The sequence below is a fragment of the Thunnus thynnus genome, chromosome 13, assembly GCF_963924715.1.
Source record: "Thunnus thynnus chromosome 13, fThuThy2.1, whole genome shotgun sequence".
In the NCBI taxonomy this organism is placed as follows: Eukaryota; Metazoa; Chordata; class Actinopteri; order Scombriformes; family Scombridae; genus Thunnus; species Thunnus thynnus.
The window spans coordinates 26,638,421-26,665,749 of NC_089529.1; the positions used below are offsets into that span (position 1 = coordinate 26,638,421).

At 40.8% G+C, this 27,329-nt stretch overlaps 1 protein-coding gene across 5 annotated transcripts in view; it reads left to right on the top strand.

Moving 5' to 3' along the window:
* klf8 (Kruppel like factor 8) overlaps window positions 1–27,329 on the top strand; it is an 85,058-nt gene that overhangs the window by 7,360 nt on the left and 50,369 nt on the right. Inside the window, exon 1 of one of the 5 annotated variants that reach the window (XM_067608872.1) lies at window positions 15,815–15,903. The exons of the other annotated variants lie outside the window; for them this stretch is intronic. The gene's annotated coding sequence lies outside the window, so the exon portion shown is untranslated. Of the gene's footprint in view, window positions 1–15,814; window positions 15,904–27,329 lie in introns of those variants that run through there. 5 annotated transcript variants of the gene reach the window in all.

Here is a 27,329-nt window from a genome sequence, read left to right on the forward strand (position 1 = left end):
TCACCCAAAACTTCATCTTCAAACGAATCCTGCGGTTGCAATGATTCAAAATGTTTGCTTTCAACTTCCTTGATACCAGAATATGTTCCACTCTAAGAGATCATTATATATGCAGGTTTTACCGTCAGTCCGGTGGAATCCAGGGCATCTTTCATAAAGCTAATAAAAAAAAAAAAAATCTAAATCATGTAGTGATAAATCTATCATAGAAGTGACACAAACATTTCTACACCCACAATAGCCAGACGGAGACCAGAATTCAATGCATCTGCAAAACAGGTTGGGTTTTCTGGTATGCAGCTGCCACCGTTTTTTCACTGGAAAAATTTACTCTGGTGTTTCTGTTGCTCAGTCCACCTACTCATATACTGTGCATTATGTTCCACTTCTGAATGAAACTATTTCCCACCGGGGGTGGGACTGCAATAGTTTGCAATGTTTCTGTGGTTGAAATACATCTCTCGCTCCAGTGTTTGATTTGGGTTAAAAACAAAACGTCCATGGTTAGAATCCAATCAAGCGGCTCTTTTCACCATTGAGCGAGTCTTAATGTAATGTAAAGAATTAGGTTGTTGCTAGATATTTGTTAGCACCTGTTGGTTAGTGTTAGGATTTCCATTAACAGAAAACCGTTTTTTTCTTGGCAGTGGTGAATGTGACCCTGATGACTGGCGGTACATTTTGGGAAATTTAGGAAGTCCTTTCCAGAAGAATTAGGTTAAGAGAAAGCAGGTGCCCCAAAATAAAAATATCACCTAATCACAAAGAAGAACATGGCATGTGTTGGATGTCATAAATCGATTCTTTGTCATGATGTGGAAGTATCCAGCGGTGGATTTGTAATTTAAAGGCTCCTGTGACCCGGAGATTAGGAGTCTCATGCTTCACTGACTGAGGTAAGGGCGCTCTAATACGTACTGTAAGTGTTTTCCAGGTGGTGATGAGGTGTTAGAGCTAACCGGCTCACTGCACTTTTCCATTTTCCATTTTATCCGACGCTCATATTCAGAGTAATATACGGTGTGTGCAGCAGTACAATAAGCTTCAGGTCCTCGATCAGTAACATTAAAAGCGACTGGCGGGGAAGAGTTCGAAATGGTTGGATGACAGGAGATGGAAAGGTGTTGGGAAGTGAAAGAAGAGCTGGAGAAAGAGCAATGTCTTTCAATGTTGATATGTTCCCCGGCAGAAGCTTGTTTCAAGCTACAGTGGATGACTGTGTGTGTGTTTGTGTGTGTGGAGGACAGAAGAGATAAATGAGAATGAGGAAGATACGGTGTGGTGTGAGGAATGGACCGAGTGCGTTAGGGCCATCATAAGGGTCATTGCTGGCGGGTGGCGTTTTGGTCGGGTCATTCAGTCAACTGTGTCACTGAGAATTAATGGGAAGCAGGTAGTCTGGTGAGCGGGAGGGAAGTAAATGTCAGATCTGTGCTTTTCATTAGTTTGTATTCCACCACAGAGTCAGAAATGCAATTTTTCACATCCTCTAGGGATTTCATTTACTTTAAACACAATGAAAGAGGAACTTTTCACATTTGATAACGACTACACCTTGTCATAATACACACATACCTAGCAATACATATAAAAACACATGCTTTAACAGTAGGTGTAAATGAACTTCAACCCAAGTTACCAAAAGCTTTACTAACAAGACAGGGGTCCCAGACAAAAACAGTATATGTTGAAAGCCTGAGAGCTGTGAGGCAGTGAGGGAGGAGACAAGATCGTGTGTTAAACGCTGATAATATCAAAGTTAAATCCTTGACATATCGTTTCATTTATGCAATCCACGGCGGGGTTATCGTATGCAATTTTATTTACGCTAGTCCTGAGTGTGGACGGACACGTTACATATGACAGAGCAGGATCTTTCTACCAGTCAAAACTTTGGACACACTTTCTCATTCCGGAGAATGGGAAGGTGAAAAGTAGATACAGCATAAAGGTTTTTCATTGTGTTATTTAGTTACTTTTCTTAACTTGTTGTGTAACCCATCTTTGAATATCTTTAAATGGCCTCTATAAGTAAAATGTATTATTATTATTATTATTATTACCACTATGATTATTATTGAAGGAGGCCACTGTTTTAATCAATAGCATTGTTCCATTATGGCTTCCTTTATGAACCTCTGAGTGAAATTTATGTGTGTTTATAACTTTGTGTCAGTTTGTATTTGTCTCTTTTCTGTTTCAACATGACAATACACAAAGCCAGGTCCATGGCCGGTCCCAACCCCATCCAACACAGACCGCCAGCGAGGCCTTATCATCCATCAGTGGCCGACCTTTACTTGTTCAAATGGGAGCTAAATCCCTGCAGCCAGGTTCCAAAATCTTTTAGAAAGCCTTCCTAGAAGAGTGGAGGCTGTTATAGCTACATATCGATGCATGTGGTTTTGGAATCATGTTCCACAATCACATAGTGGGCGGGGGGGGGGTGGGGCATGTAGTGTAAGTAGGAGAGTAGGTAGTACTTCATAGTCCAACAGTAATTGCGTCACATTTAGAGAGCAGGATGATCTTATAAAGCAATTTCATTGTGATTTAACAATGTCTGAAGTTGAAGATTTTGAATTTACGTCGGTTGAGTATTCATTTATTGGTCTGATTTTGCTGAAATATAGAGAGATGATACATCTCGACACTGATTGGTCAGACTCTGCCTGCATTATTGAGGTAGGACACCGTGTTAACTTGTTGCGAAATGTGCTGCACTGTAGCTTGCAGTGTCTGGAGGAGGGTTAACAGACTTTCTTGCCCTGGATTCAGCAGAGCAGCACAGGGGGGGAAGCAGAGTTGTTGTTGGTGTCACGGTGTCTTTTTTTTTTTTTTTTTTTTTTTTCTGTGTTTGCTGGGCGGCCTTGCTCAGGCTGGCCTGCCCCAGGGCTTTAGGGCTATTTATAGATGCACAGCACCGTTTATATAGTGAAGGCAGAGCAGAACTGGCTCATTCTTTTTTTAATGTTACCAAAATTCAACTCTAAACATCATTACTAAGTTCAGTGTACCCGCTACAGTGAACAGCAGTGAGCATCATTGTGAGTCTTTGCTAGAGCCAGCTTTACAAAGTGTTTACACTGAGCTTCTGGTCTGACCTTGGTTTCTCATCTTTTTCATCACCTTGAAAGGAATTCAGACCTGGACTGAAGTGTGTTTTGCTGTTAAGTTTAGCAGAAGCAAAAATACCTCTGTGTCATCCTGTCGCCAGTTTGTACAATGAATGCAATGGAGGTGATGGAGAACCACAAAGAAATCACAGCTGGCTTCATGGAGATGTGTTTTTTTTCCATCTGTACAATTAGAAATTTTACGGTTATATTTTGAGACGTAGATCATGCGTAACCTGGTCGGTTCCTGTATGTGTAGTCAGATTCAAACAGGACTGCTGCACAGGAGTTTTGTTACACTGGTTCAGTATTTGTCAGATCTGTAAACAAAATAGTTCCCTGTTCCACTCCTGGCATTAGTTTCGTCAACCAGTTTTGGAGGAACTGGGATCCAGTTCAAGTCGTGATGGACTGTTTGACTCTGTTACAATTGAACAGACTGCTGCAGTGCATGGATAAGAGGCAGACTCTGTCCATTACAGGCCTCCTCCTCTTCTTCCCCCTTATTTTTCACTACTACAGTCTACATGTTTACACCATCTGGACACTGAAATAGATAAACTTAACACCATTGTTAAAAATCATACTATATAAAATTCATTTTTTTGAACCCTTACAATCACAAAGATAAAACAAAAGATGGAACAATCAATGGGTGTACAAAGTCTGATGCATAAGTTCGATATTGTGTGCTTATGTCCAATCAATATCAAATATAAAGTCTTGACATAATTGCAAATCAAAATGGGACTTTGTGTTCACCTGAAGTTGATGGAAGAAGCAGTAAAGAAGCACACAAACAGCCCAGAGGACATATTGTAGATAAAAGGCAACCATGCACATAACCTGATAATTGGGCTGAATTTCCATTTTGTTGTCACTTTAGTGTTCAATTTGACATTGTGTTCATGTTAGCTATGTGGGTATTGGATGGGGGTTATTTTACCTCAACCTATCAGCAGTGGAGAATTGTTATTTCCCTGTCCATCTCTGTCCATCTCATACCTGTTTGTTGCCATTTTTTTCTCACCAGACAGATAGTTTCCCCTGTTCTTAATCCCACCTACAAAGCTCTGATTGTTGTGGTTTCTTGACAATAATGTCAAAAATAGAGAAAAATTGCCACACAGTCACAATTTCCCAGACTCTTCAAATTGCAATTTCAGTCAGACAAACAGTCCAAAACACAAAGACACAAATTTACAATATTAGAAAACAGACAAAAGCAGCAAATCTTCATATTTGAGAAGCAGGAACCAGCAGATGTTTGGCATTTGTGCTCACTAACTGAAACAGTTATGCGACTATCGAGACAGTTGGTGTTTTAATGTTGATAGATTCATCGGCTAATCATTTTAGACTCCAGCTTAATTTGAATTACTGAAAAGAAGTTGGAGATGCGGGATGTTTGGAAAGGCTACCATCATCATCATCATCACAGGACATGGTTGACAATTGGACGACTGGAAGACGTTACAAAGCTCAAGCAGTCACAGCCCAATGAAACGCTTTGTTTTAGTCGCGGTTTCAACATTTTGCCAATTAAAATTTGAGCTTGAGTTTACTGCCAGTGGCTGCATAAAAAGCGATTAACAGACATAGAATTGATGGCTGTTTGTGGATAATACATACCCAGACTTTCTGTGTCTATCCTTTTTCTGTCCTCTCAGTCACCAACATGATGAGAAAAGCAGGAGGTTGGTGGAAATATCGAGATGGAGAAAACAGAGTGAGAGAAGGTGGTGGTAGAGCTGAAAAAACCCCAACTTGTTTACACACACACAAACACACACACACATACACACACTCCGAGTTCCTTGGAACAGCTTGGCCGGCCCAGTAGCCATCTGTGTTGACTATACATTGAAGTGACAGTTTAACTCTGTCTGTCTTAATGTGCTAATCTGTCATCCTTGTATATTTCATGATGCTGGCAACATCTTTGCTCCCCAGATTTTCTTCTGTTTATGCGAAACAAACAGGAAACCCGAAGTGCTAATCATTTCCTGGGCTTTTCGTAGATGGTAGCCTCCAGACACGGGAGTATTTCAAGGTTCATTCAAGGCAGAGTTTATTGAACAACATCAAAACCAACTTAAACTGAGCTTCACGGTGAAAGCTGTGGTGAGTTATTCCTGATTGAAAGCTTTTACCTTGAATACATGAGGTGTGGAGTTGCCAGCAAATTTACAAAAGCTCTGCTGATTTTTCTTTCTTATTTTCTGTATTTGATGTGGTCCTTCAGGCAGCCAACACACACTTCTGAAAGGACAGACTTATTTGTTCATTGGCCTTTGTTATTAGGCCAACAATACGTCAATCTTTTTCTGACTGTCTAATAAAACTTAAAGGGCTTCACTTGGGTTTTGGAGAGTTGAGTTGGTCTCTTACTCTTCTGCTTGTACTCCCTCCTCCTCTCTGTTAGGTCAAAGTTTCTCAATCTCTGGTCCTTGTTGCTTCATCCCAGCATCAGGACATTACTATCAACTGGCTGACTGGCTCTTCATTTGAGTGAAAGATTAGATCAAGTTGGTCGGCTGACGAGTTTTCTGACCACTTTACTTAATTAATATCAGTTAGCTGGTTGAGTGACTAAACCCTGTTTACACCTGGCAGTAACATAAGTCTTGGGTGATCCAGTCATAAGTGGACAGCTGTAAGTACAGGTGTGAACGCATCCAAGACTCACTGAGGATGCGTTGAGATCCGATCGCTCAGACCACATTCGGAGGTGGTCTGGGCTGATTGTGGCCACATTCTTCTAGCAGCGTGAACGCGAATGTGTCCAGGGCCGCGCTGAAGGACCGTCTACTCAACTGACGTCCTCTATTTTCCGGCAGACTAGGCACAGGAATGGCATCGCTGCCTCCCGGTCCGTGTACCCTCCGTCCAAAGCTGCGTTCAATTAGTTTGATAACAGGATAAAGAAATGCATCATTTTGTTTTTCCATTTTTTGTATGAATTAACAAAAAAAGAAATCCACTTCCTGTTTTTTCCTGTTTTTCCCCCCAGCATGTTTTCCTCTTCAAATCAGCAGTTGGAATAGAAATTAAACCAAAACCAGAAAACAACTTGGTTTTTCATTTGTCTGTCTAAAAAAAGTATTCAGTATTTAAACATTTGATTCTGTTTCCTGCTGGTTAAAAAATGTGTATCAGCTGTACAAAAATGAATAAAAGTTGAAATATTTCCATTTCTGTGTATTCTAGATCACTTTGGGTCATAAAGTCATAAAATTATCAGGCTAAAGAACACGATGTTCAGGGTGTTCTTACTTCTTTCAAATGTAAAAATGGGTCAAATTTGACCCGAACAGTATGTAAGGGTTAAGATATAAAGTACGTCTTTAAGAGGATCCAATGGAAGTAAATGGTGGTCGTGTTGCTCACAACAGCGAGATTTTGGATTTTTGAAAACGGTGTTGATCACTTTCCGGAAAGAAACACAGGAAGTGTCTGTTTTAGTCTAGACAGCCAAGAGAGCACACTGTTAAGACTTGTCAGTGAAACTATTTTTTGGCAGAAAGCAGTTCCAATCTAAACTGTTTTGAGCATTGTTTCTGGAGGCTTTCCTCGCAATGGAATTTCTTAAATTGTTATTGCTTTAAGCACAACACTTGAAATTCCATTCAGTTCAAAACCCGGACACACTAAAAACACAGGCAGAAAGTGAAAAAATGCTTATTTTATTTAAACGATTGACAATTTTATGGCAGTTTTATGTAACTAGCTGATTATCTAAAAAGAAAAGAAAACCCAAAACAACATGAGACAGAGAAGGGGAGAAAACAAGTGGACTCGTAAGAGAAAGTAACTCCAAAGTAACCCAAAATGAAACTTCATTTTTAATGGTTCATCCAGTGGCTGACTAGCTGGTTTTCAGGGTGGTGGCTTGCGTCAGGGCTGTTAATGGAGACTGGTCCGGCTGCTGTTGACGCCCAGAGTCTTCTGAGTAAACAATGTCAGCACTAATTGTAGGAAAAGAGTATAAGTGTATCTGAAGGTCATAAAGCTGCTGGGAGTTTGTCATGTGACTCGCTGCTTCAGAAAGAACAACTTTGTTAGGACTGGGTTTGTTTATAACAGCTCATGTCTTCTTCTTCTCTGCTTTCCTCTTCCCTTTCTTTTTTTTTTTTTTTTTTTTGTTGCTTGCTGTCCATTCAAATTCAACATGTGATAAATACAGATTTCAGTCATGTGCTGATCTGTTTCCGACATCCAGCTGCATTCATCCAGTTCATGAGAACATTTGAGTCCATTCTTGCTGTTGAATCTTATTCCTTCTTGCAAAGGTTTTTGGCTTCCCCTGTAGGAAGCATTCCTTAGCATCAGCGCTAACTCTGCCCATGGAGCCACACTAAGGAAAGAAACAAGCAGACCTGCGTACAAGCTTCGTTAATCATTCAGAGGAATGTGTGTATGGTGTGAATACCACGGTGCTACAGTAGTTTGAAGGTATGCAAAGTTTCCTACTAGCTTGTACAGTTCTTCCAAAGAACCCCAGCAGGTAATTGTGTGTATAAACACACACATACACACACACACATCCTGAGCCTGAAGATTATATCAGCGGAAGTGTAACTCTGACATCATTCTGTGGTACTGGGGTTGTGGGGTTGTGCACGGGCATGTGTGCCATAATTAAACATGGCCAACCCAGAATGTAAGAATGCATGCTTTCAACTGACTTCAGAGCACAATTGACATGATAGTTGACATTTATAAATGTAGAATTAGTACTTCTAGTCGTACATATGTGAGATCAGCAAATAGAGAAGGATGTGTGATAACGATATCGTCAATGTTCATTATCTTAGCGGTGTGTGTTGCCTCAACATTGTTACTTGCAACATCAAATTTTTCAACCATACTGCTTGAAAAGACCACCGGGACCGTCAGTTTAAATCAGCAGCTTTCTTTTAATTGATTTTAAATACAACGTATGACCTGACACGTTGTATAATCTTAGCTTTTAAGAACTTGTGAATGGAGCTGCGATAATCAATAAATTGATTGAGAGAAAATGGCTCCGCAACTAATTTGATAATTGAAAAATTGTGTTTGTCATTTTGTTAAGCAGTTTGCTGGTTGCAGCTTCTCAAGTGTGACGATTTGAAGCTCTCCTGCGTCATACATGACTTTAACTTTAACTTGATTTATGAAGACATCAACACAGGATTTTATGAATTATAACACATTGTTTACTGTTTTCTGATATTTTATAGACAAAACAATGAATTGATTGATAGAGAAAATACTTGTGTTTTAAAGTCTTAGCAGATAGCAAAACACTGCACAGAGGTCACGGACAGGATTTTACAACTCAGGAAAGTTACAGCGGCAGCGACGGTTTCATCTTTCCTCGCTATGATCGTGAGGTAAACAGCAGAAACGCAGTGTTCACAGTATAAAGTAATTCACCGGGACTGATTGGCCAATGCAGAGCCTTGCAGCATGACGTTGCATTGCAGCAAAAGTTGAACCAGGTTCTGCTTTTTTTGCCAAATGGCCCTTCAGTGTTTTGCAGAGCCGTCTGCGTTGGCAACCCCGTTGCGCCAACACACCGGCGTCATTCAAATGAATGAGAGGGCTGCGTTTTTTCACGCAGAGCTAATGCCCACCTCAGTTTTCTGTCTGAGTGCCTGCTACCATTAGTGTAATTACGTGAAGTTACCTGAAGGTATATGCTGTGATGACATGCTGGGAACGACAAAGGTTCACCATCACACATAGCTACAGCTCCGTCAACCAATAACGCAGCCTTTTTGTAATGATCAGGCAGCTTGCACTTAAACCACACCCTCGAAAGTTGAGATTAGAATAGATTTAGAGCTCGGAACTGTAAGTCTGGAATGGAGAAAAGGCAGCTTTCTGTATATGTGAGGAGTTATATCTCAACAGCTTGAGGTTGTTAGGAGGCCTGAGCAAAGGGAAAAGGAGAGGAGAAGCTTTGGTACTGGATGTTCAAGGGAAAGGAAGTGTGTATATGTGTGTGTGTGCTCAAGTGAGTGAGGGTTCATTATTGGAGGGCAGAGTGTAGCTGACTGTGTGCTCCTAGTGGGAATGTGTGACTGTGAATTATGTGAATGAGTGTGTGTGGTGTGGTGGGAGGGTGGCGAGGGGTGGGGCCTGTAGAGCTTGTGTGTGTGTGTGTGTGTGTGTATGTATGTGTGTCCGTGTGCACGTACACACACACATTCTTCTCAGTGGGCTCCTGTGAATGTTTGCCGCATGCCAGTGTGCATGCCTGTGTTGACGCGCTTGTGTGTGTGTGTGTGTGTGTGTGTGTGTGTGCGTTCTTGCGTTTTTCCTCGTGCGTGAGTGAGGATATTGGCCGTGTCACCTCAGATTAGGCCCTGATGCGGTGGTGGTGGTGGCTGCGGTGGAGAATGACCCCCTACCAACCACGCCACAGTCATTAACGGGGGAAAGAATCCTGTCACCATGGCAACCATGGCCGCGCTGCCAAAATGGCCACAATGAAAAGAAAAGCGGGATGTGGGGGAGTGGAGTGAAGTAGGAGGAAGAGGATGAGGAGGAGGGGTGGGGCAATGGTTGAGGTGGGGAGGGTGTGTCTGAAATCGTGTGTGTGTGTGTGTGTGTGTGTGGTGAGCGATACAGAGGTTATGGGAATGATAGAAAGACATCGAGGGAGAAGGAGATCTACAGATAATCGGGTCACAGTTTGTAAGCTGAACACTCACACTTTTTTTTCATTTCTTGAAAAAATGGAGAACGAATCTTATATGGTGATGTTTTGGAAGCATTCATGTTTACTTTCACACCAAGTAAAGCAACTTGGGCTTGAAATGGAAACTGGGTTAAAGGTGATCAAGGTCAGCTAATCAAAATCACATGACCATAGGCTCTATGCTATACAGGGCAGAATGGTACACACAAAAACAAAAGCCTCCTTTTTTCAGTGCGTTTGGATACATTTGAAGTCCTGTTTGTCTATTATTGTGTTGGGCTTTTTCCTCCATTCCTACACTGGAAAATTTTTGGGTTATTTGCTAATCTAACCTATCTAAAGATTTTGGACTGTTGGTCAGACAAAACAAGCAAACTGAAGATATCATGACGGCCCCTGAGAAATTGTGAATTTTCTCACATAATTATTTTCTCATAATGAAAATAATTGTTGGTTGCAGCACTGGTAGGATGCAGTGAACGGGAGTCGATATACTGGGAGCGATGATCTAATATTTTTGCTCCATCAGACCTGGTGAAAATCTTCCTGTGCAACGTCGCTGTAAACAAAAGATTCCCAAGACAGATAAGTTAACAAGAAACTCCAGGTGGCTTGTTTCATTCTGGAACTCACTTATGACAACATGAGAGAGAAAAGTAAATTAAATCTGTAACGTTTGATCTCCAGACATTACGCTGCACTTCAATAGCAGCAAGAGAAACACGCTACCTACCCGATCACTGCTTTTCTAAAATATTAAAAGGACGTCTTCCATCTTGCTCCTTAAATTCATCCTAGTCCAAATAAACCATCTCTCAGAACTCTTATGTGTGTCTTGTCTACATGCAGAAGAGTGCATTCCTCTCAAGCAACTAAAAGGGTTTCCAGAGTGAGAGGCAATAGCTTTGTCTAGAAGCAGAACAGTATAATGGTTTCACCTGTATATCAGTAAATATGGGCGTATCAAGGTGTGACGTCACCCACTGGTTTGCAAAGGAGCCATGGACCTTCTAAATAAGAACCAGAATCATCTTTATTAGCCAAAGGAATTTGACTCTGGTTTAGTGGCTCTCAATGTACTTACGCAGAATAACAACACAACAATCTTCAGAAATATACAGCAAGAATGACTATATACAGGTGAAACAGTTTCTGTGAACTGGATGCAAATAGTGCAAAGAAGTGAGTAATGAGATAAATATTAAATGGAAAAAACCCTGCTACTTTTTAAACTTATAGTAGGTGGTTATGTATAGTATATACAGCCTGTTCAGATATACAGTAATGAGTGAAATGTATTCGGCAGACCAGCACTGATAATCTTTTCTGCAGACCTGACTGTCCGTTGTAGTCTGTTCCTGTCCTGTTTGGTGGCGTTTCCAAACCAGACAGTGATGGATGTACCGAGAACAGACTTGATGACCGCAGTGTAAAACTGGATCAGCAGCTCCTGAGGCAGGTTGTATTTCCTTAGCTGGCGCAGGAAGTACATCCTCTACCGGGCCTTTTTGATGACTGTGTTGATGTTGGACTCCCACTTCAGGTCCTGGGAGACTGTAGATCCCAGAAACCTGAAGGATTCCACAGCCGACATGGTTTTGTTGAGTATGGTGGGGAAGGGGTGCAGTGATGGGTGGCTCTTCCTGATGTCCACTGTCATCTCCACAGTTTTGAGCGTATTCAGCTCCAGGTTGTTGTGATTGCACCACAGGGCCAGCTGTTCGACCTCCTGTCTCTATGCAGACATGTATCCCGTGTTGATTGCATCATCCACTGACCTTTTTGCCCGGTAGGCAAACTGCAGGGGGTCCAGCAGGGGGCGTGTGATTTCCCTCAGGTGGGTCGACCCCAGTCTCTTATAGGACTTCATGACCACAGACGTCAGGGTGATGGGCCTGTAGTCATTAAGTCCAGTGATAGAGGGTTCTTATCAGTCACAATATGTCCTTCCCTGATTCCTTGACCGCCTTTTACTCATGTGTTTCTTTCAGTAACAGTTCCGCGTTGTCGTTAGTCCAAGCAAAGAAATCTCTGGTCTTACTTCTTACTGTGGCTGTTCTTTCACTGTAGTATTTTTTTCATTTAAGCAACCAACTGCAGTAGATAATCTGCTTCCTGTTTACACTGGCACCTGCATGCCCAGTGTATGGAATGGTCGTGTGATATGCGTTTCAGGTGTGTAAGTATGGACGGAGGTTATTTCTGAAATGGTGCTAAAATGCTCGTATGGACGGAGATTGTTTTAAAGCGCTGTTTTTAAATCAGTGTGTTTCTGGCCTGGTTTTACAGGATCCTGTCCTCACTCCTGTAGGCCTCTTAATCTAAGGAATACAGGTTGTTGCCTTTCACACTCTGGAAACACGCCCCCCCTACTTCAGACTGAAGTGAACGCTAGCTTACTGGAAACACAGAGTGGTGCACACTTGGTCCAATGTTATAATTTCCAAAATAATCACCAGTATACTTGTTAGAGGCCACACATTTAGCAATTGACCCCTAATGACACGTTTGACTGAGTATTTCTAGAGAGAAGTTGATGCTTTTTGAATGGGAGTCAGTTGGACTTGTTGGTTAGTTGGGATTGCACTTTAAGGTACTTCCGCACTGGCTTCATCCTCAAACCATGGTAGTTGCCACTTGGTTTGACCATGGCTTGAGAGCAGGTCCTTTTACTGCCCTGTAGCCTAGCACTAGAGTCTTGAACTGGACTTGAGCTGCAACAGAAAGTGTGTGGAGTGAACGGACAAGAGGAGTAGTGTGAGAAAACGTGGGGAGGTTGAACACTAGATGGGCAGCAACATTTTGGACTAACTGCGGAGGTGTGTTGGCAGACGTAGGGGCTCCAATAGTACAGGAGGTGCGAGTACCTGCTGTCATATTTGCAGAGACACACTTGAGGTTACCCGGTTTCATTATGGTGATGGAAAAGTCTTAACGTGGGTATCCTTTCCCATGAAGGAAGACAAGCTAAGTCTTGTCTAGGCTAGACCTCAAGTGGTGCTTTTGAGAAGGACTGTTTCTCTTTGTCTGACATTTGTGTCAAATCAAATGCTATCTCATGTTTTCATAACTTAGTGATATGAATCATCTTACATATCCTCTTTCGTCCCTGACTGTCTGTGTCTCAAAGTTCTGCATTTGTCTTTGACTGTGTAATCAAATGTATCTCGATGGGGTTGAAACATGTGCTTCAAAAATGAAACTGAACAACATAATTGATGTTTAACACAATATGCATGTGTATAGAGCAGTCAGTTGATGGCACATAGTGAGACACTGAGCTGAAATGTGGTTAAAAATATGCATAAAGAAAGTTTCCATTTAGTGAAACACATTAGATGTTGAATATGCAAGGTGTCACTCACCAGATGAGCTGGCTCGAATCTATTTTCATAAATGGTCTTTCACTCTTTTAATTTGTGTCATGTGTTAAAGTGACCTCTGAAACATTTGAGTCATAGTTCTCTGAATAACACAAAACAGTAGAGTTAGCAAAATCAGGCTATTAACAACTCAGGAGCCAAACTACAAGAATATCCTTTTGTTGAAATAGGCTGAACACTGACATGCAACAACCCTTTGTTATCTGCCAATGGGGGCGAGGCATTATTGTTGAACTCAACTATCTCTGAAGCCTGCGTTCTACACCCAAAAACTGACACAAACTGTGGTCACTGCCACCGGTCCTGTTGTGAATCTTAGATTTGCGGTAGGACTGTTTTAACATTTTCCACCCACAGTGAATCTGCTCTACAGTCCTCCTGAAGCCCTCCTCTGCCTCGCAACTGGACAGCTTCTTCAAAAAGTCAGCATTGCAGTGTTTCCTCTCATCTGGATATTTCAGGATGTTGTACTCCTTCATGACATTCTCCATTAATAGCGTCTCTTGTCGCTCTAATAATGCTGACTTTTGGTTGTTGTTGTTTTGCTGCTGCTGATGCTCGCCCTGTTGATAATTGTAATTCACTTTCTGCTGGTGACAACTTCCTGTGCTTCCTTCTCCAGGCACATGCACATCTACCTAGGGGAATCTGGTTTCTTTATCCCCTACCTGGATTACGGAAAACGAATTTCACATTTACATGACGGTTAAGAAATCAACCATCCACAGTCTATGGGCAGATTGATTCGAATATAACTGACTGTAAAGGGTGTGATGCAATTCTATCAGTCCAATATACATGTTTATTGGCAGATGCTTCGGTCTAAAGTGACATACAAATGAGGTACATTCAAAGGCATATAAATGTACTGTATATATGGTGAACTGAAATAGAAATGTATTTTTTTTAATTTATTGGATGCTGTTGCTTCCTACTGGTAAAAGAAGGCAACAACCAGTTATATTGATATAAAAAAGAAAGTAGATGCAAAATATTTCCCTTATATCAGTAGACAGGGTCATATTTTAGTGGCTGTTGGTGGAGATGTATTGACATTCGGTTTCTTTTTGATAACACCTGCTCAGATTGTTTGACAGACAGGAGACGTGTTTTATAGGCACTTGTTTCACCGAGTAAATCCTGTGAATGTGTTTTATTTGTGTGTGTCTGTTTGCACATGCTCCCTCACGTTTGAGGTTGGTTCGAGCCTATAAGTGCTTTGAATTCAGTGTGAGCTTTAGAGAAATACTCTGACCGCAACACTGTGGTCTAGGCACGTGTGTGTTTGTTTGTGTGTGTGTGTGTGTGTGTGTATGCAAGAGTTATATGTACTTAACTTAGTGTACTTTGTCTAGCGTTTGTGTGTGTGTGTGTGTGTGGGGATAAGAGGGTGTGTAGGGAAGTGGTGGCCGGTTTTGCGTCAACAGGGTGTGGTGTGATAACAGCCGGGCAGCTTCTCTCTCTCTCCCTCTCTCTCTCTCTCTCTTTCTTTCTAGGTCTCTCTCTGTCTCTATCTGTCAGCCAGATGGAGACACACCCAGTTCTTCACTGCACTTCTCTGCATACGGTATATGCAGTGTGTGTGTGTTTTCTGACCAAGATTTTAAAGAATCACAAGGCCACAATATATCACTCTTTTTTTGATCTACTTGGAGGTAGACCAAAAACAAGTAAATCCCTCATAGAAGAGGACTTTATGATAGAAGTAACTGTATTACAGTTCTACAGAGATGGCTCATCATTGGCCCGATGCCAGTTAGCAGCATCTGTCGCCTATAAAAGAGTCAATCAGCAGTTTGATATGTAGGCAGCATGAGTCAACTAACAGAGCTCCAGAAGAGGCAAAATAATCCGAGCTGAAATAGCAAGAGCCAAAAAAAAAAAAATCCAGTGTGTCAAGGTGGGAATAGTCTGGAAAATCACAGTAACATCTGTCAGACACAGACAAACTGCACCAGCAAAGATGAGCAGTGGTCACAAGCTGAAACTGAACAAGAACCAATAATAAACATGTATTCATAAAAACTTTAAAAATGTATTTCATGTTAACAATGGATCTGTCTGAGACGAGTTTTTAAGCTTGTCGGGTTTAGTTCTTCTGCTCCCAAGTGACAAATTAAAACAAATCAATAAATAAGTTTTATAATTAAAATAATAATAAGCATACTTTCAAACATAAAATACAGCTACAGTGCTTTACATAAAATTATTCATTAAAAGAACAACATTTTTAAATAATTTTACAAATAATGTAAAAGTTTGCAAATGATGTGAAATAAAATGAAAACATGGTGTAAAATAATTCAAACATTAAATGCAGCTCAAAAGGCTTCACAAGAAATTTAAAACATGACATGATCATAAAATTAAAACAATAAAAAGATAAATACAGTAAAATAAAATTAAGATAATTATGAATGAAAAGGTAAAAACCCAGGGTTATACAGGGTTAACTAACACAGCTAAGTGCAAGGCGACCTTACATGACCCAGCTGTGCAGACGTGTTTGCACTGGTGCTGTTATTTTAGTCTCTATTGGTGTGAAGTGTGCGTTACTTTAATGTAAATATGAGCCTGACGGTGAACCAGCATTACAGGATTCCTCCCAGCTGATTTTGGGGGCAGGACTGTCAAACATGAGCAATGTCTCAGCCGATTGACAGACTGAATGTCATGCAGTTGCCTGTGTGGACAGTTCATGCTATAATGTTTGGTGATTATATATTTCAGAGGTTTTCAGATGTTTACAAGTCATTGAAAACAACAAAATATACTGAGTGTAATGACCCGATGTATCGGTATCATATCACATATCAGTGCATCATGTTTTTTTCATCTCCTTGCAACCTTGTGATACTTGTGTCAGGTGTTATTTTGAAACCTGATGGTTTCTTGTGGATCTATTGTGGCTCTGATTGGACCTTAATTTGAACGGGCTTTGGACAAAATTGTCTGCCAATGGAAAGGGTTATGTACTGATCTGGACCAGTTGCCAGGCAACCAGCGGAAGGTTTTGGACAGATGAAATAATCATCAAAGCTCAAAATTGGCACTTGACTTATTTTGTTCAATGCTATGCTGTGCAGAATTAATACAAAAAGTAATGTGTCACTCTCCAAAGAAGTAATTCAGTACATAACCACCCATAAACTGGCAATTTGTTGTTTTTGTACAAAAAAAAAAAGACAAAAACAAGATGCAACTAGTTATGTATACGTCAGAGATAGTGGATTTTGTTACCTTTGGACAGAGTTAGTCCAGCTGTTTCCCCCGAAACCAGACTTTGTGCTAAACTAAGCTAAGCCAACGGATGGCGGTATATTTAGCATACAAACATGAGAATGGTATCAAAACAAGGAACCCACTTGTTAAAACATTGCTCTGTAGCGCTACTAGTGGTCAAAAACTCCATAAAGTACCTGTAAGGTAATTAAATGGATTTTAAGAAAATATATACTGTATGTTCATTCTCTTTCACCTACACTTGGACATGTAAGTGTAGAACTGGGAATCAGACTGTGATACATTTTAGCTCCTGACTAAATTGGGTCCATTGGACACAGTATTGAAAATTGTCAGGTGCTGCAACAAAAGGCACCTGATTTAAATGATACTTTGACACTTTGACATTAATCAGCATTGTTAAACCATGTTGGCACATGAACAATACCCAACCCTAAACAAATGATATACTTATAGAACAGTGGTTCCCAACCTTTTTGGCCTGTGACCCCTTAAAATAAAGCAAAGTGTACCTGGGACCTCTTATCACATGTTGCATTGTCTACCAGTCAGGTTACCAATTATAGTTTTGATTCATCTTTTAATCGTTTTGTCCACAAAATGTCAGAAAAAAGTGAAAAATATCCGTTAAAGTTACACATCAGTGCATCTTTAAAGATATTGTGTTTATTTTGCATCAAGAATATGCAGCAAACAGGCACAATGAAACCTAAATACAGAATGTGAAACTGAGAGAAAAAAACTGCCCCTTAAGTACTCTCATTAGCCCTCAACCAGGCAACGAAACCAGTCCATCTGTTGTTGTTATAATAACGACAATGAGAACAAAAACAGGAAGATGCTAAATGCATGTGCATTAACAGAGGCGTAGAAAGTGAAAAGGAAGCAAAGGAAAGAAAAAGGAAAACTCTTTTTAAAAGCCTCCATTTCTATTTATATATTGACTGGGGAACGTTCTGATGAGCCAAACACTTTTTGTTAAAGTTTTGGCACCAGTACTGAAAGAAATGAAAGTGTTCTCTTTACCTCATAGTAAATTATAGTGTTTTATTTATCGTGTCATCACATGTGAGCTGAACTGAATCATTTGGAATCATGACAACTTCCCCGTCCTTGACACATCCATCCTCCGGCTCTCTCAGGTCAATCCCAAACTTCCTGTCGATTAATTTCTCTGTTTCATTGTCCAAAAATTGTTAATGTCCCCCCGACAAGACAGCCAATATTATGCAGCAACAATGACCTTTGACCCCCGTGGCTAGTAAACAACTCTAGTCGGTCGCTGTTGACTCGTCTCTTCCTTTTGTTGTTGTCAGAGCCTGACAGGCAGTCGTCAGCTGTTGTTTTGACCTTCTTCGCACTTCAACCCGACAAGCTCTGAGGTTGCTTATGATGTGTGTGTGTTTCAAGACATTGGCTGGATGGTGCACACAAGTGATGGTGTGTTTCCCATATCACTACAACCACTGCCATACAAAGGATGCATCAATCTAGTTGTGTTTTTTTTTCACTTTTTTTCAGTTGAGTTGATTTTTCTTGTGCTTTCTTGCACAAAAAACCTCTTGGTTTTAAGAAAAGTGAAACATCCTGAAAGTGAACATCCTCTGGTTTAGACATTTAATAGACCAACAAATTAACCAATTAATTGAGAAAACAATCGTTAGTGCAGCTCTACTTTTAAGCAGGTAGCCACCTGTTGGTTGGTGGAGAAACAGAGATCACGTTATCGTTCTATGAGTTTCTGTTATTCAAAGTAGTGATTCAGAACAATCTGCAATTAAAAACGAAACTACTGCTAGCCTTTGAACTTTTTGTTTTACTCATATGATGTTCTGCCGCATTAGTTAACATTAGTTAATATATTTTTTTTATGATTTTTGCATATACTGTATTTGCCACATCGTGATACATACAACAAAAGTAGAAAATATGAATTATTCACCATGTTGCCTAGCTACAGGACTTCTTGCAAACACTGCATCTTGTTATTGTGCCACCTCATGCCTCATCTGAGCATCAAGGTCTAGATAACATTAGTAAAATAGTAAATTAATTCTGCCAGTAGGACTTGACTGATCTTACTTCTCCCTGAGTCATTTTAAAGTAAATGATTTTTTAAACTTTATGTTTTACTCTTGTTAATTATAAACCTCATTTTTCAAGATCACCAATGAAGGACACAAGGATCAGGAAGTGTCCATAAGGACCCGAACCCATGAGCGAGCAGTCTTATCATAAAATGTGTGTGTGTGAGAATCAAGGGAGTCACATCTCTCGTCTCTCCGACGAGCGTCAGAGCAGCTCCAGCCTCGACCTCTCCGCGGTACGTTCCTGCCCTGGCCCTGCCCGTGCGCACGAGGCCCCTCTTAGGAGGGGACCTTGGCCCTTTAAGAGGCGGTGGGCTCTCCTCAGCTGCAGGAGGGGTGGAGGGAGGGAGTGAAACTGTCAGGGAGTGGTCGAGGGGGGGGGGACGGGAGATAAGTTTGTCCTCTCTGCTGTAGTGCGAGAGGCAGAAGTAGGCGTGTTGTTTCAGTGCCGTGTGTGTGTGTGTGTGTGTGTGTGTGTTTGCTCTATCAGCTAGTGATGATGTAATACTCAAGTACGGTGTGATCACTGCTTTTTGTCTCCGTGTTGTCATTTTACTTGATATTTATTATTTTTCTGTATGTGTTAGAAATTGATTTATGTCATTAAAATGTAGTTTAGTTAAGTGAAAAGTGAGATAAGACTGTAATGATTTATAGGGAGGGTTATCAGCAGGAGAGACTTTGAGAGGAGAGAGTGGTATGAGTTAAATAAAGAGGAGGAGGAGGAGGAGGAAGACATAGACATGTAAGGTCACAGCTGTTTGAGAGAGTGAAAGGCTTCGCTCTGTGGTTTTTACTTCTCTCGAGCTCTCCTCGTCTCTTTCCTCTTTATTCTCTTTCCGTTCTTTTTTATTTTCTCCTTCCTCTCCCGTGTCCTTTATAACATTTTTTTTTTCTGCCTCAACATCACATTATTTCTTCCTCTTCTCCTCTTTTTTTTTTTTTTAATTTATTTTTTTTTGCTCTCTCTATGCAGGACAATAGAGACAGAGATGGCACTGCTTGGTACAGAGAGCCTCAGGCTTCAGAGACATGTGACATACAGACGCATAGGGAGAAGCAACCGAGCGTACATATAGCTCCCAATGTTTAATATTTAACAGACATTTTCATCACACGCATGTGTTACAGGAAGAACTTTTTGTTTTTACAGTCTATACACATCTGTTGAGCAAGATTTACCGATTTTTTTGTGTGTTTTTTTTTTGTGCAGCCTCCTCATTCATTTCAATGAGACCACTGTGTAGGCACATGACAAAAGGTTCCTGTAAAAAAAACCCAAAAAAAACCTCAAAGCCAGTCTTGCAAAAAAATTAAATCTGGTTCAACTTCTGCTGCACAGAAGCAATGGAGACACTGTGTTGATCCATAGATTGTTAACTGGATACCAGTCCAGCAGTCCAAAGGGTCAGTGGGGCCCAAAAGAAGGAGCCTCTGTTGTTAGCTGTACAGAGCTGCTAGCATGCTTGCATGTTCTGATATAATACAGCTGTGATTTTAATATATTTGATAGCAGAATAGCTCTGCTTAAAGAAAATATACCCCACACTACAGGGTTCATTTCCTATTTGATATTGTCATAGTGATCTATGTTAGTTTGTATGACATTTATGGTGAAACTGTGTGAATCTGCTATGACATGAAGCTTTGGAAGGAGGTCTTTTAATCGTCAATAAAAACAAAATGTTGAAGTTCAAGTGCAGTTTTCAACCAACAGCAGAACTTATCAGTCATGATCAACATATGAAACACTGCTGAAAGGGAAGTAAATTCCCACTATTGTTGCAGGACCGGCTCCCTTCAAATCCGCCCATGTATTGAATAATCAAACATAGTCAAGTATACATTTATGTATAACATGATGCTGTGATTCTACTTTTAGCCTCGCAGTCGTCAAGACGGATTCTGTCAACATGATGACTTGTAAAAGAGTCGTGAAATTCGAACTCATAATTTAAACCACTTTGGCGTCTGATATCTTAAAACGCACGGATGCACAAACTCACACTGGACCCCCACATCGCTGCTGCTCACTGGGTTTTTCTTTTTCTTTATTTTTTTTTTTAACGTAGTGCTGTTTACTGTCTGAATGCCCACATAGTCAAGACCGGAGAGGCCGCGGGGACGGATCTGAAAGTGTAAAATACGAAAATCAGCTCTCGTGAGCAGCTCTCCTGGCAGATTCTGTTTTTCCGTACAGTATATTCCAAACAAAATCAAACTCATCTGTGTTCTCAAAGTCCACCTGCTTTCAAACAGGATGCAGGAGGAGAATTTGATGTTTGTGTTCTTGTGTCTCAAGTGATTAAAAAAAAAACTGCCAAGACAGTAAGCACAGGAAGTCCTGTTACTGTTCACAGTTGAGATCTTCAATTCTCCGAAAATATTTGAAGGAATCCTTCCCAGATGTTCCTAAATCTGGACTTTCTGATTGAATTTTATGTCCTCGCTCATGAATTAAAAAGTAATCTTCGGTGGCATCGCCCTTTAGCAACCAACTGCCCGTCTCATCTCGGTCACTTATTAACCAAGCCCCGCCCGTCCCCAACTACACACCCACACACACACACACACACACACACACACACACACACACACACACACAAAGTAAGGGAGGTCAACAGGAAGAAGAAAACTGAAAGAGGGAGGGGGGTTTAAGCAGGGGAGGTGTGTGTGTGTGTGTGTGTCTATATGAAGGAAGTGTAGGCTGAAAGCTTCTGACTCTCACACATACACACACATACACACACATACACATGCACACATGCATACCATAAGTATGTACACACACACACACAGTTTTCCCTCATTTTCCTTCTTCTCTAAGAGGGGGTCCTCTCGCTTCTCAGGGCTGAATCTTTAGAGGGAGGTGGGGGTGTGTATACGTGTGTGTGTGTGTAGGACTCCAGTTACAGGAGTTGTGCAATATCTGGAAACCAATGGGAACTGACCTCCTTGACCTCTCCCAACTGAAGTATAGTAAGAAGTAAGACGCAGACCTTTCTGACCTGTACTTGAACTAGTAGCTACTGCCTGTAAATAGTAAATGGTGCTTAGTCTATTTCTACTTTGCCCATTGATAAGTGTCCAAACATAGTTAACGTAATGTTATACTCACATGTTTGTAGCAATAAATGTTTTCGTGCATCCACATGTCAAATTTCATTGGCAATGGTTTCTTTCTAGTGCTGCCATTTTTATAAAATTATACCACTACACTAGAAAGACCAGAAAGACTTTGTACCACATAATCGCTTGAAAAAAAAACAGCCGTAAAAAAAGGAAGAACATTTACTGTGTGTCACAAACACTATGAAACTACTCTTATGGCGTTAGGTATAGTAAGAATGAACAAATCAGAGCATCCTGGTGGGACGTCCCCTCGTTTCCACTTTAACTGCAGACTCTTACACCACTACACTCTGTCCTATAACGGCACAAAATTTACAAAAAAAATTCATTTCTCCATATTCTTTTGTGGCTTTAAAAGATATAGCTTGCAATTTTCTATATTTTTCTTTTGTCAACTAATGTCATGTGCAGAGCCAAACCAACAATGAATTAATCTACTTACAGGTATTGTGTGTGTGTGTGTGTGTGTGTGTGTGTGTATCCAGAGCCTGATATGTCTTATTCCTCTATTGTTGTCCCAAAATTTGTAGCCTATGCCATATCCTTTAATGTGTGCTGGGATTCAAAAACACTCTCTTTAAATAGGAATGAACGGGGTGCCATCTTGGAAAACCACCACCATGCTTTCGACACCCTCAGGAGAAAAAAAAAAAAAACTAAAGATCCATGAGGCGAGTGTGAGGAGTGACTGGGAAACCTTTTCATGCTAATGCTTCCATTAATGGTCAATCTGACACTGACCTGAGTCTCCTGCAGCACATTATCTTTGTCTCTTTATATCTCTCTCTACTGAAATGTGCCCAGATAATCCAAAAGATGCCATAAAATCTATAAAGACGCATAACCTCCCGCTATTACTGAACAGAAAGCTTTGACTGCTTTTGCATTCAGTGCACTGAAAAATTACCGTTCCATATCTGAATGCTATCGACAGCCTGTCGGGAGGATGTTAAACGGTGCTATGAACTGAGATTGAACCCACAGTGGTATGAACTGGTGGCCATTATAGGAGGGGGAAAAAAAAACCCTCTGTCTCTTTTCTTAATTTTGGTTATTTCCCCTCCGCCTCTTATGCTCATTGTACCCTCGGTTACATGAAACACTGATGACTCCCAAACTGAAACTACTGCTGCTGCTGCTGCTGCTGCATAGTTAAATGATAACACTATGATAGAAGGAAACTCTTGAGAGTAACTGAGCTAGAATACAGACAGAAAGGAAGAAACTGGGGTCAAATGGAGACGGATCATCTTCATCTGTACATCTAATAACAATGAATCAATGTCAGTGTGTACCTTGATGTACCTTGATCGGGTTTTTTGGAACTGCTCGGGGAAACTGCAGCGTGATCGTTCATGGGTGGGAGCATAATTAGACGTAAATTGTGTGTGTGTGTGTGTGTGTGTGGACCCTGTGGAGGCATGAACAGTGTGCGGCTGACTGGGGCAATCCCCCACCCCCCACCCAAAACACACACACACACACACACACACACATGCACACACACACAGGGCCAGGGGGTTTGGAGAGAGGCAGCAGTGACAGAGAAGAGAGCGCTGACCCAGATAGTCTCTCTTTCTGTCCCACCCTCTCTTTCACACTGTAAAAAATAAGCTCAGCAAGTGTTTTTATATCACATTCATGTAATAATGGATTTAAATAGATCTGCAACTAGCTGATATTTTCATTATTTACTAATTGATTTTTTTTTTCAATCATTGTGGAAAATTTAGAAAATAGTAAAAAAAAAAAGTCAATAACTTCCCAGAGGCGATGTCTCCAAATTGCTTGTTTTGTTTGACCAACAGTCCAAATTCCAAAGATTTTCACTTGACAATGATATAAAACAGAGAAAAGCAGCAAACAGTCACATCCGAGCAGCTGGAACCAGCGTTTTCAGCATCTATCAACAATTAATCAATGATTGTTTCTCTATTAGATTCAGATACAAACTGCTGACTGAAAAACTGAATCATATTAAACCAGTAAACGGTTTCGTGTTACAGTAATAAGTAGTTATTCTACTTCTTCCCAACACAGTTAATGTGAACATTGTTTTGCCAAGATCACCTCGAAAACATGATCTCAACATGCTGACACAACATTCCTCAGCACTTTGCACACTGAATTGGGTGAATAATGTGGTGAAATTTATTTACCACGCATTGGGGAAAAGCTGTTCTTTTTAAAAACAACACATTTAATTAAAAAACGTTGTGTTTCATCCAAATGTCTCTCTGTTGTCAGATGACGTCATGAACTATTTTAAAGCACAAAACAAACATTAATAGACAAATCTACAGATAATCACCAGTTTGCTGTTAACCTTTATTTTTCTCAGTGTATTCCTTTATGTCTCATAATAAAGTAATGTTTGGGAAGCCGTCATTTTTTGCAGCGAGTTCATCCAGCTCCCTTCCTGTCAGGTCTCCATCATATCTGTCTTCTTTGTGCTGCCATCTACTTTCACTGTCACACATCAGAAAAAAAAATTCAAATCAAAATATTTGTCATCTTTCTGTAGCAGCTGATCTGATTGTATTGTTTTTTTAAATCCCCGTTTATCGTCTTTTATCTCAGTGAGGTAGTGACAGGGTTGAAATCTCAGACCAGGACGCAGAGAGTGATTGGGGAAAAATCTCCCTTAGCAACCTGCGACATGACTCTCCTCCTCAGCTCCCCACAGCTCAGCAGTGACAGACTGGTTGTTCTGAGCGGGTGTGAATGTGTGGGATCGTATGAGGATGAAGCAGAGCGTTCAGTTCACGCTCAGCCAGCCTTCACCGGATAAAAATAGATTTTAAAAATGTTGAGATTGGCCTGTTTGAAGCCCAGACTCAGATCCTCTAGTGGACGGCTGCGGATCCAAATCCAACTTCTCTCCAAAAAAAACTGTCAGTGAGTTTTGCCCTTAGTATGTCCCTGTATGGTGATTTTACTCCTGTGACTAATGATTGATTTAATCATTGATTGATTAGTGAAGCTGGAACGAGACAATTTTTGTCATTTTTGCTCGATAAATGCTGATTAGGGCATTATTAATACGACGACAGTTGACCCCACCGCTGCTGTGAGAGTCTATCGGTTGATCGCCTTCATACACATTCACGTTGATCAACTTTAGTAGTCAAAAGCATTTTAGTTTTGGTGAACAACCGCTGCAGAAAATTGAAATTCTTCCACCAGAGGGAGCTGTGTTAAAAAATATATATATATTGTTTTTGTGCCCATGCTCTTATGTGTATGGAAAAATAAGAAACAGATATATTTATACAGAAATATACTAAAGTCAATCAGCAGACGGATAAAAAAAACAACCATAAAAATGTAATGGTTTGCACCGTCCAGCAGGGGGAGCTGTTTATTAAAAAAATATTGTCTAATACCAAACTTCTAGTGTGTAGACAAATCAGTAAACAAACATGCACAGATACACACTTCATGCTGAATTAGAAATAGATAGATAGCAAATAGATACCGGAACTGTCGCAAAATAAAAATGTAATGTTGTCCACCAGGGGGCAGCCTGGTTGTACCCTCGCACGAGCGGCATCGCCACATTCAGCTCACCAGACATGGAGTAAGAAGCTTGAAGCGCTTTGTTTCGATGGCTTTCATCGTCTGTGATGTTTCTCCACTTGGCCTTTATATCAGCAAAAACTAATTTGCGGTTCAGTTGCTATGAGCAAGCGTTGTAAAACTTTTGTGTTTGCCTTGTTTGAGTTACTGTAGTTTGTATTGTAATGGGCATCTTTTCAGAAAATCTCCAGCACACACAACCATCTAGCAGTGATGTCACATATTGGCAAATTACCACATGACATCATTTAGCAACTTTTATGATGCACTTAGACTGAAGCAAACGCTAGCTCACTGGGAACACTGACTGGTGCACACGTTAGCTAATTAAGCAAACTTGTCCAGTAACGTTAAACTTACAGAAATATTATGAGAATAATCCGACTCGGTGCGAGTCCCGGAGCCGGGGAGAGTAGCAGGCGAGCGAACGCAGCAGACATCAAAGCTCCTATAAGTCCTCAAATCTTATTAACGGAGCAATAATTTCAGAAAATGACCGCCAGCATACTTATTAGAGGACGTGAATTCAGTGAGGCCTTAATGACTTATTGACTTAGTCTTTATAAAGAGAAGCTGATGCTTTTTGAATGAAGTCAGGGACTTTTTGGAGCCGGCATCTAGTGGCCGACAACATTGGCTTCAACCTCAAGCTGTGGTAGTTGCCACTTGGTTTGAACTTCTAAACAAAGTAATTCACCATGGAATATCGGTATGTGTGTTTGTTGCTTGGGAACTCTGTCGTATGTAGTTGGAAATGTGAGCTGGGGCAAAGAAAGTCCTATCTCTGTCTGTCTTTTTTCAGTCTTGGTCCCTCTCTACCCCCACCCTGACTTCCTGTGGTGGGATCAGAGGCTGACAGGGTCACACCCACCCCACCCTTTTATTCCTGGAACTCCACAGCAGGACCCCTCCTCACACACACACACACACACACACACACATACTCTTGTCAGTCCTCATTTACACACACATAACATGTGCATACACACGTACGCAGTCTCTCACTATCAGTACTTGTTAGTGCTGCTCTCCACACACATGCACACACACACACACACACACACATAACTCCTGGCCCCCTAACTGTACTCCCTCCCCCCTGACTGCAGATGTGGATCAAGTCAGATTTGCAAAAGATTCTCAATGTTTGCTTCATCCTTTTCGGCGTGGTAAAATGGGTGTGGTTTGTATGTTGAGGCACGACTTCAGAAAGTCCAGCCGACTAAAATTTTCTATTTTGTGTGTTTTTTTTCCTGTGATTTACTGCCCATGTGGCTCCGTCTGAAATGTCCTGGAGCACTGAACTCCACCCAGCTGGAACTCCAGATTAGGTTAAAACAAACGCTGAGGAATTATTTGCAAATCCTATTCGATCCAGGTCTGGCTGCGGCTCGTAACCCTTCCAATCCAAAATACTTTTGAGCAGATTTATGCTCAAGTCGGTGCACAAGATTCTCACAGGTCATAAAAGTGCAAAGACAATCAAATTCAGTTTTTAACTCTTAAATTGTTCACTACAAATGGATCTTAAAATTTGTCTGATTAATGATTCCAAATGAGGTTGTTTCCCAAAAGAGCACAAAATACACAACATTTGAATATATTTAGGCTAATAAATATGGTCGGAATTCAGCTGAATTGAATTAGCTAATTTGTATATGACACAAAACATGAAGAAAACTCTTGAAGTGAAGTAAGAAGTTGGTTGTTACCTCACTGAAGGCCTCAGAAACGATTTGGCATCGTTGTGAAATTTATCTGCATGTCTTCATGAAATATTTGCATCCAGACTCTTGCTGACGTTAGAACTACTCACAGGGCTCGTGGGGAATGACTGTAGCTGGTGAGCTAACCGCTAAACACAAAAGTTCCCTGAACTTCTTTCTATTTTCTCTGTGCTGGGCTGTTTAATCCCCCGTGGCATTTTGCTCTCAGGATTTTACTTCAATTTCTTCAAAAAGAGTTAAGGAGGGGAAAAAAATCTCTTCAAGCTGACGAGTTTGCTAACCGCTTGCTCGTTAGCTCGATCGCTAAAGAGACAACAAGTTCACACAGTTTATTCAAAAGTAGTATTTGTGCCATTAACTTCATTCGCTAA